The sequence below is a fragment of the Equus caballus genome, chromosome 2 (assembly GCF_041296265.1).
Source record: "Equus caballus isolate H_3958 breed thoroughbred chromosome 2, TB-T2T, whole genome shotgun sequence".
Taxonomy (NCBI): Eukaryota; Metazoa; Chordata; class Mammalia; order Perissodactyla; family Equidae; genus Equus; species Equus caballus.
The window spans coordinates 87,682,611-87,693,783 of NC_091685.1; the positions used below are offsets into that span (position 1 = coordinate 87,682,611).

General features: G+C 41.3%; 1 long non-coding RNA gene across 1 annotated transcript in view; it reads right to left on the reverse strand.

Moving 5' to 3' along the window:
• Window positions 1-10,949, reverse strand: part of LOC138923289 (uncharacterized) — a 51,354-nt gene extending 40,405 nt beyond the window's left edge. The window contains exon 1 of the long non-coding RNA XR_011436739.1: window positions 10,494-10,949. This is a non-coding gene — a long non-coding RNA (uncharacterized lncRNA). The remainder of the gene's footprint in view (window positions 1-10,493) is intronic.
• Between the last annotated feature and the right edge of the window lie 224 nt (window positions 10,950-11,173).

Genomic DNA, 11,173 nt, shown 5'->3' on the forward strand with positions numbered 1-11,173 from the left:
ACAAAGCTAGAAAACATAGCTTTCAACTGTGAGAATATTGGGTTCAAGACCCAGCACAAAAATGAGAGAAAATGAAATAAAAAAATTTCATTTTTACAGAACGGGTCAGGGTCAAGGGCACTTCCATTAGAAATAATATTCTATAAACATGGAAATCAGTCACTTGTTCTCAGGAAATGTGAGAGCTAGGAAGAAACTTACAGGGGCTGACATTTTCACTGGGTAACAAATGCTGACCAGCAAGGAAATACATCAACAAACGCCTAACCCAGAAAAGAAGAACAGGGAAATCTAGAAGATAAAGTCCCACCTCCAGGGAGAAACCTGAGCAGTTCTTGGAAAGTGAGGAAGGGGAAGCTGGCTGAGAAACTTGAGAGGGAAACTTCACATTGATCACACCCATCTGATGGTGTGAGGGTCAAAGAAGCCAAGAACAGGAAAACATACAAAATGGACAAGCTCTTGAAAGAGAAATCCCAACTAATGCAAGTAATCAAGGGTGTTTAAAGGACAACTAGTCGAAGGGAATTGCCTGAGACATTAATGCGGGTGCCTCTGCCATCACCTTGAGCGGAAGGCAGATTTTACACGGATTGCAACAGTCATTTTCATTTCATAAAGCCTACATCTCTGGAAAATTGGGTTCCATGAATTGAGATTTTTGTGATATTAAGCTTTACTGCCACCTCTCCAGTAGCTGTAGAGGGGTGATTTATTTGAAGTATTTGGAGGTATAGAACAAGCTTGTAAGAAAAAAAATGAGTCAAAAGTTTGAAAATTAATTGGATAAATCAATTTGATAAGTACTCAAACAACACTGATTTTGGGGGAAAAATAAATTGTGTATCACTTAATAAATCTGAAATTAAATGCAGTCAATTTTCAATTATCAATGCTAATAGAGAAAAGGCAGATGAGCAGCAAGATCCTCAGAGAACTCTGAAATCTCATTTCCATCTCAGTCTTTTTCCCCATTTCCATTTCAATTTTTTTATGGAACTAATTTGAGTTTGGAAATCTTCTCTGTTTCCTTTCTAGTCATTAAATAAACATTTATGAGGGGCCTCCTGTATGCCAGGCCCTTGACAGGGCATCCAAGAGATAGAGACCAAGGCCAAGGGGCTGACAAAGACTCTAACAATAGAGTTGGTTTCAGTTGTTTCCTTTTATCACCCCAGCAAAATGCATAGCATAAATTACAATTAATGAAAAGAAGACAAATGCCTTTAGTAAATATGGACATCCTTATTACAATTCTTCTCTAAAATAGAGTTTTTCACTAGCTCTCATTCTTAATCCTGATCTATGTATGAACAAGAAAATAGCAGCTGGGGAAAAATGGAGAAAGAACAGAAACTAGGCAAAAAGCAAAAGGAAAGTATATAGAAAATTAAGATATAAATAGAAAAGCAGAGTATAATTCTTTTACAAACAATGTTGAAACTAACCCCAATTCTTCCTACTAGATAAAAAGCTATAAAAATGGATTTATAAATGAGAATGTCATGACTAACAAGCTTATGTGGAGAGGATGTAGGAGTGAGACAGAAATGATGTCCATTCCATCAAATACCTAAGAAGAAAAGGTAGCTGAAGAAATCAGTAAGCAGGAGCATTTGATCCAAATTCATTCCAGAAATGACCAATCAGAAAGTCCATGACACAAGGAACATTATCAGGGCCATTCATAAGGCACTCCTTCTACAAATCATTTTCCTCTTTACTCATTCCACAAACATTTGAGGGGCACCTACTGAGAGCCAGGCACCCACAGAGCCTTTCTAACACAATGGTGTACAAGAAATGTTTTTTGAAACAGTAAAAAGACAAGAAGAAAATAATGGATAATCAAGCGAATGCTTCAGAAAGTCTACACGTCCTTTAGCATCCACAGCCCTCTGCTGGGTACTACCTTGTCCTGGGCTCCTGTTGGGCTCTTTCTCACCTACCCATTAATAAACAATCTTAAATCCCAGTTTCCATGACTTCAAACTTTCACGGACCACACCAAGCAAGTGAACCCAAGTGAATCTGGTCGACTAATTCTGAGGAATCCGAAAAAAGGCAGGCTGTAGAATTTCAAGAAGTAAGATTAATGAACTTATTCTTAATTCTATCACTCATGGGCAAAATGGAAATATAAACATTATGTTACCAAATACCATAGAGATACCAGGTATATTCATTAGATAGTTCTAGTCTCTCACAAACAGAAGTGTCCCTAACTTGAGCCGTCACACTCAGCACCACACCTTTCTGCTATAATAAGATATGCCCTGTGCCTGACGGGATCTTGGTATCCGGGCTCGTCAAGCATCCACAACACTGGGTGGGATGACATTGCAGGTATTGACACAGCTGTATAAAGGTGCAGCACAGGCTCATGCTAAAGTCAAATAAGTGATGCAAAGGGCTGAGAAGAGAGGATGGAGAGTAGCGAGCGCAGGCTGAGGAATGTCACTCAAACACAGGCCAGTGCCAACATCTGAAAGAGAAGTAGCATGGACCTGACTTAACTACAGAAATCCAAAAGGTGTTCTTCCAGAATTCAGAGCCTGATCAATGTTGTCTCAGAAACTAGAGCTTAAGTAATAATAACAAACTCTTACATACTGACATGTACATAGTTTTTAAAGCTCCCCAGGTGATTCTAATGAGCAGCCGAGACATAGCATCACAAAAGCTTCTAGTTCTTCCTCCTCCCTCCTCCAGACTCCACCAGGAAAGTTATAGGTTCTTAAAACATAAAAATAAAGTCACTAGATAAGGCTATCTGAGAGTGTCACAAGACTTGCCCAAGACTAAATCCTTGGGAACATGCTTGTCAATCTGAAATAAATGGGGAAAATTGCAGAGCAAAATTAAGTGGTTGACTGGTCAAGGCAGTGGTGAAACGTGGTCCATGCCTTAATGAAGGGGACAATATGATCTCCTTGGTGCCCTTCTGCTAAGTTTTTTTCCCCTGTAGGGGAGGAAAACCTTTTTCCTTTATCCATCTTAGGTTCATTGGCTGGAGCCCTGCAAATTAGACTGACCAAAACAGATTAACAAGAGAGAGGAAAAAAAAAAGAAGTTTATTAATATGTGTGTTGCATATGCACACAGGAGTATTCAGTGATAAGTAAGTCAAGGGGATAGTTAGAACTTAGGCTTATATAGCAGCTCAACAAAAGAACAATAAATCTCATAAAGAAGTGACAATGATACCAGCTCAACACAAGGCTGACATAAGGGAAGCCATATTATAGAAAAGAAACCATACCGTAACTTTGAATGACCTTTGATTAACTAATCCAGACATGCTCTGTAGATTTTATGGCCCCTCTCAGTTGCTATAAGTTGATAACTTTGTTCTTTGGAGTTCTTTAGGAATGTGATGACCCCTGAGCACAGAGTCTATGCTGATAGCCATTATCAATGAAAACTGAAAGATCGGGGTATAGGGCATTGCTCTTGGTCTCTGATACATATCCAGTAAAACAGAGGACTGTTGAGAACTAAGACCAGATGTCTGCCTCACCTGGAGACCAGCCCCTATGGAGCTGGCCTGTGATCTTTGTTCTGCAAGATGGTTCTTTCGGACATTAGTTGGTCATCTTCCCCCTTGCTAGCAAGCTGTAATAAATCCCTTTCTCTCCTACCACCTTGCTTCTCAACTATTGGCATGTCTTGGGCAGGCAGACGACCCCTCTTGGGCAGTAACAACAAGACAGAGGAAAAGGGCTTTAGGCTTTTAGGGGTGGCAAATTGTGGGAAGGTAAACATATGGGGGATACTAATGGAAGATAAGGGTTGTTCTGGCAAGGTTTGTAATGTAGATTCCTCTGCTGCCTGCCATCTGGGTTGATAGAGTCTAGAGCTGTCTCTAGCAATTAAGAATAACCTTGCCCTTTCTGGTAGAGAGAAGGAAGGCAGAGAGCTTTTCTTGCGTCTGCTTTTTTTTTTAATTGCCTTCAGCTCGAAATAATCCTTATGCCAAAGTGGCATATTTTAGGGTGGCATACTCTGAACTCCTACACTCCTTCAGGGCTGTTCGATGAGCTGGAAAGCCCTCTGTGAACTCCCACCAAGTTACTCTCTCTGTCTCATCACCCAGTTGATTTCTTCTTTGGCACTTGTTACTGAGTAACTTATAATTACTAAGTACATTAGAAATGATATTTTGAAGATGATTTAATTAGCTTTTCCTGTTTGTTTTTGTACTGGCAGGCCCAAGGTATCCATCTGCCATGGGGGAAATTAGAATTTGTTGTAGAAGTAACAAAGAAAAAGGATGAGGGTGGTATTCACTTCTGACATGCAAAATAGGATTATGAAGCAAAACAAGAGCTTTACTAGCCAGGCATCCCATCCGTATTGAGAGGATTTCCCAAAGTCCTCTAATATCCTCTTTATGGAGGGCCAGAAATTGAGTTCTTCTGTTGTGGTGAGAAGCTATCCCTTTCCCCGAAGACAGGAAAGCTGGCGAGCCTTGTTGCTCAGTGAGGGGGACGTAATGCAGGGGAAGTCAAAGAAAGAAAACCAAAGCCTGGGCAAGACTAGGGGAGTAGAGAGAAACAGAGGAGAGAGAGTCCACAGACCAGCTTTGAACGAGAGAAGGGTAGTTGCTGTAGATTAATGAGTATGGTGAGGGTAACACCAATAGCAAATGTGAGCTCTTGCTCCCACCTTCTGTTCGGGGCTCTGGAAGAGACCACTCAGCTTAGAAGTTGGCTCCTGCAAACTGACTCTGCAACGTCATTAGGCAGAGAAGGCTCTGAGCTTTAGCTTTTCTGAGCCACACCTCAGTTCCCATCTAATATGAATTCTGAGTTAAAAGCAAAGAAACTTGACTTTTTGGCTAGCCTGTGCAGCCTTTCTGTGGACACATGTACCATTTCTGTCAGGTTTATTGAAATAGTGAAACTGGTTTTACAATGTGAAATTGTAGTGTTTCTACCTACTACAGTCAATATTTTTCAGAATTATGAATTCTAGACACCCAAGCAGGAGTCAGGGGCCCTTTTCTATCAATTACCAACATCTCCCCAACTCCCAACCCAATGACTGTGAATACATACGCTTGCTTACTCATTTATCAGTCATTATTTATCAAGCACTGCAATGTACCAGGTGCCAGGATATATACAGCTGACAAAGAAGTGTCCTCAAGCAGCTCACAGCGCAGTAGGAAAAGGTGACAATGTAAACAAAGATTATAACACTGTGGTGAGTTGAATTGTGTCCCCAGAAAGATATGCTGCAGTCCTAACCACTAGCACCTCAGAATGGGACCTTATTTGGAAATAAGGTCTTTGTAGACATAATCAGGTGAAGGGTAGTAGAATGTCACCCCAAAATATGACTGTAGGAGTTCAGGACATACCATCTCAAAATAGCCACTTTGGCATATTATTTTGAGCTGTAGGCACTTGAAAAACAGCAAATGCAGGGAGAGTCTTTCTGTGAACTCCCTTATCTACCTAATGACAAAAGGAACTCAATTGTCATGAATCCCCTCCCCAGGAGTTTCATCAACCAGGGAAGACTAACTCTCATCACGGGAGAAAACACTAGAAGTGGACACCACACCCGGACAAACTTTGTCACAAACCAACATACCTCCCATCTGTTCTTCTAAGGGCTCATTCATCTTCCTAAAAATCACTTACTCCCACCTCAGAGGCCAACATCTCCCCTCCTGTTTCCCTGTTAAGATGGCATTCAGGGGAAAGCCTGGTGGTGTAGTGGTTAAGTTTGAATGCTCCGCTTCAGTGGCCTGGGGTTCGTGGGTTCGGATTCTGGGTGCAGACCTACACACTGCTCATTAAGCCATGCTGTGGCAGCATCCCACATACAACATAGAGGAAGATTGGCATAGATGTTAGCTCAGGGCCAATCTTCTTCACACACACACACACAAAAGATGGCATTTAATCCTGAATTCTAAGCCACCTTGGGGAGCTACTCATTTTTCCCTGGGTATCTCCCATGTATACATGAGGTATACATGCTAATAAACTACTGTTTGTTTTTCTCTCATTACCTTTTTATTACATCTCAGCTAAGAACTCAAACGGGTGCAGGAGAAATTGCTTTTCCTCCCCTACAGCAGTTAAGATGACATCATACTGGAGCAGGTGGGCCCCACTCCAATATGACTGATGTCCTTATAAGAAAAAGACAAGAGAGACAGACACACACAGGGGAGGACACCATGTGAAGAAGCAAACAGAGACTGGAGTTCTGCTGCCACAAGCCAAGGAAGACCAAGGATTGCCCGCAAGCACCAGAACCTAGGAGAGAGACAGGGAACTGATTCTCCCTCAGAACCCCAGTGGGAACCAACCCCGCTGACTCCCTGATTTGGCATTTCTAGCCCCGAGAACCATACAAGAAAAAATGTCTGTTGTTTTAAACCACCCAGTTTGTGTGATCTTTTACAGCAGCCCTAGGAAACTCGTACAAGTACCACACAAGGAGTGCTTCAACAGCGCATTCACACAGTACCGGGAAGCACAGTGGAGGGAGAAAAGACCCTCGCACAGGAAGTGGGACGCTCAGTCCAAGTGGTGCAGAAGTGGTCAGAGGCAGCAGCTGCATGAAGTCCCCAGTTCAGCCAGAACAATGCAGCAGACCTAGAAGAGAGGCTCCTCCATACTCAGAAACTGTTTAATGGCTCCGAGAGAAAATCGAGCCCATGGTGGACCATGATGGAACTCAAAGTGTAGGGCAAGGAGTGTTCCAATGGTATAGGTAAAGGAAATGAGGACTCCATGACAAAGCTTGAAAACAGGAGATGGAACAATGCTTCTCCAAGTATGTTTTTAGGGCCTTAAGCAAAGGAGCCCAAGGAAATGAGGCATCAGGGAGCAAGGTAAATTCATAAGCTGTAGATGCAGTACAGCCAGCTACTGGTGCTCATTGGAGAAAGGGGGATGTTGCTCAAGGAGATATTATCATCTTCATTATTATTACTTCCACCAAGAAGACACTTTATCTACCAAGCTGTTAATTCAAGAAAGGCTTTCTTAGTTGAAACGGATTCCTATCTTTTTGTACCAGATTCTTAAAATAAAGGTATACCCCCAGAGAATGTGTATTTGGAATTCCAAGGGGTTTTCTAGTTAAAATTTACTCTGCCATCTTTTAAAACAAATGAGTTCGGTTGCACAAATACATTCATGCCAAACCATTTCTAAAAGAAATGCACTTCAAGCTTCATAGATCATATTCGAGTTTTTATTCCAGTATTAGATGTCATTGTAAATCACAGAAAGAGGAGAGGCAAAAAAGTTTGAGCTATTGTTTCACATTGCAGAAAATGTTATTTTTTTTTCTAATTCCAGTTTAATTGAAATTATTTACCAAGGTAAATATATTTACCATGCAGGAAAATGTTTCAAGATACAGGTAGGGGGAAACACATAAATTTTTCTCAATCAGACTATTGAGCAGGATCTTTGGCAAGTCTCCTGGAAAAAAACATATTAACCTTCTGTTTTTCAGAGGCTGGTTATCCAGGTCTGTCTTCTTGCTCCTACTATCGACTGATCAAAGTCAGAGAGAAGCTGGGTGAGTCAGGAGCTTGCAGGGTCCTTCTCAGTCCTTGCTTCTGGTACATTTGCCTTTTCAGCTTCACATCTATTAAAGGGTATTCCTTCATGAGTTATTTTATGTGGCATAGCCTAAAACCTCAGCACCCAGTAAGCAACATTCTCATCCTCTTACGGATAACGCTAGCTCTGCAAATCCAGAAATAAGTGATATTAGAAAGAAAAAAGTAAAACAGAAAATTTACATGCAATTAAGGACCCGAAGTCCAAATGGCTGGTTTTGATTAACATGTCCCCTTTTCCTAATGCTAATTCATTTGTTCACTTATTGGATTTCAAAATTGCACCCTATGCCCTCCAGCCTCGGCAAACAAAGACATAATTTAAAATACCAAGACACAAATGTGCTATTTATTACGGTGTAAAAGAGCTATTATTACAGTGACATTTTTTTTCTTCAGGAAACTAGCTCTTTTCAAGTTATTTACCATGTTGTCAAGTATTACCATCATTAATAATGATAATGATAATCATTGAGAACTAGCAATGTGCTGAGGGATAAATAGAGCACAGAGCTAGGCATGGTCCCAACCTCATGAAACAATGGTGATTTTGTTTCACCCCAGATTTCACAAAGTGAGGATGGCAGCTATCAGGAAAGTCTTTACCCATTATCCTCCCTCATCTTTTCAGTTTCAAAACTCCCTTTTGCAATTCCTTGTGCACACAAAGGGTGTGAATTCACTGCCGCCTCCTTATACGTGACCAGGCATGTGTGTGCCCCAATCCTTGCAGTTCTTCAGGCTGGCACTAACTGCCAGATTCCCCCCCACACTGAGTGGGACTGGATGTGAGTACCACTGGATGTGCTATTAGTGGAATCTGTTATCAAGTCACAAGACAAGATGCCAGTCTGGCACTATTCTGCAAACTGGAAGTGCATGGGGGAAACACAGACCCCCTGTCTGACGATGAATAGCTAAGCTGTGAAACCAACTGACTGGGCACCTACTAGAAACTAGCCTGTCAATAGGATTGCACTGCATGAGACAGAGCATCATGTGTTCGTCTGTCTGTCTATTTGCACACATGTGCTTCCTTCAGCTTCATAAATGCATGTGGAAGTATATAAGGAAAGTAAACGATAACTGAGATTCTCGGGCAGTATCTCGCTTGGATCAATGTGTTCTGATAACATTCTGAATATCAATCTAAGTGAAACATTAAGGGCAAGAGTAGAAATTGTATAACAGCTCTTTTCTAAGGAGTAATCTCTTTGGATAATTTATTCTCACTATTTTCATGGATGTGTAGGATGAAATGTGTAATTTATTTGTATCACATCACAGAATTTGACTTAATACAAAGTTAAAAGTACACCCCTCCCCCAAAATGTCAATGCTCTTCATCCCAAGATTCTGAAGCTTTATTTTGAACATGAGGACTATGGTTGTGGAAGATAAGCAGTAGCCTTTCTTATTTCCTTCTGCTCCTTCCTTGGTTCAGCTTCTACAGAACAGAGGTCAGAAAGGAAACCAAGCAATGCTGGTGGAGGGAAACACTCGTGGAAGCACCCTATTTGGTGACATTTCGGTTTCCTGGCTCCATTTCCTATTTATCCCACTTCTTGGCCACCTATAGACTCTAATCACAGAGGATGAGAGGAGGATCCTCATACGCATGTGCACACACACACACAAACCTCTAAAACATAAGCTTTTCTGAAGGCCACAAGCAGAAATCATTTAACAAGAAGGAAAGTGAGTACTCATCCTCTTAGCCCTAATTTCTACTCAGTCATTCAGTTTTCAAAACCCTTCTTTTCCTAGGCAGTAGATAGAGACACAGACACACTACACATACTTACAAACACTATGTACAGAGAACACGCACACATGCTAAAGATCAACTGCGGCTCTTGAGAAAAAACATATTATTCTGAGATCCAAACACAGCCTTAGCTTTTGTATAATTATCTCAGTGGGAGTTACCTGTGTGTATCAAAGGGTGAAATTTGGTCTAGGCTAATTAAGTTTGCTTTCCTTTTGTCATTTAGACACATAGAGTTGTATTTCCAAAATACGTTGATCATGTTTTTAAGAAAGAATTTTTCTTACATACACTTATAAGTTAAAAGTGCTATGGATAAGGACTTGGTTGTCAATAGTTCTCAATTTTTTTCTTCACTGGGAGTTACAGACCGGTATCAGATTATTTCTGAGACAGATGTTTTCCTTCAATTTTTAGAAAAGGGAGAAGGTGGAAGCAATATTGAGCTTTTTATTTAAATGACCTGAGATCTGTGCCTTTAAACTTCAATTACAGACCACAGATTTGCTGCTGAACCTTCTGTAAACCTATCAGTTAAAAGCCTGTGTAGTTTTATGGCATGTCACCTCCAGCCTCTGATTAGCAAATTGCAGGCCAAGCTAAAACACTTAAGCAGTGCTGCCGCTTGTCTCATTTTGGAGGACTAGATCATTACAGTTTAGTAATTTAGATAAATCCTTGCACTCTATACTTCTTCCCTCTGTAGAGATCTGTTGCACAGAGAAGGCACTCAGGGACAAATTACACACTACGTTTTCCTTATGAGAAAATGCCAAAGAAATTTGCACTGATGGAATTTATGAGGGGTTTATTGCATTCACTATCTGAAATTACCTTGTTCATTTACTCATTTATGGATTGTCTCCTCCTCTAAAATGTAAGCTCCATGAGATCACAGACCTCATCTGTCTTGAGCGTTGCTATATCTCCAGATCACTGTTCGGAGTTCAGCAAATATTTGTTGAATGGATAGATTCATTCATTCATCCACTCCTCAAATATTATAGGTGAGAAAAATAAGTCCCATGCCTTCAAGAGGTTCACAGTCTTTTACAAGAGACACAAACACTAAACCACAACAATGCAAGAACATGAGCCTAGGGGAGGGTAGCAAACATGAGATATTACCTTTAAAAACAGAAGCTACTGGCGCAGCGGTTAAGTTCGCACGTTCCGCTTCTCGGCGGCCCGGGGTTCGCTGGTTCGGATCCCAGGTGCCGACATGGCACTGCTTGGCAGCCATGCTGTGGTAGGCGTCCCACGTATAAACTAGAGGAAGATGGGCACGGATGTTAGCTCAGGGTCAGGCTTCCTCGGCAAAAAGAGGAGGACTGGCAGTAGTTAGCTGAGGGCTAATCTTCCTCCAAAAACAAAAACAAAAAAAACAGAAGCTACGTATTACCTCCATGTATCATATATATGCTATGCTACAAACACAGATATACTCACTGTATTACCCCCCACTGATTAGTTATTCATTCAACAAATATTCATTGAGCACTTGGGCAATGCTGCCCTCCTTATAATTTGGAACCACTCCAGAGCATGAAGCTGGCAGTCCCAAGCCAGAGGGAGCTTAGTGTCAAAGGCAAGCTGGGGTAAAGTCGGGGCTGGTGAGTGGCTTAGGAGGTCTCCACAGTCAATCTAGTCATTGGTTGGGGTAGGCAACTAGTATCAGAATATTAGAAGTCAGGAGGGCAAAGTTCAATACTTTCTATAAGTTCTCAGTTTGGGCACCAAATGGAAAGGCCATACTGTCTGAAGCTATTTGGGGATGCCCACAAGGTCAGGAAGGCTGATTAGGAGAT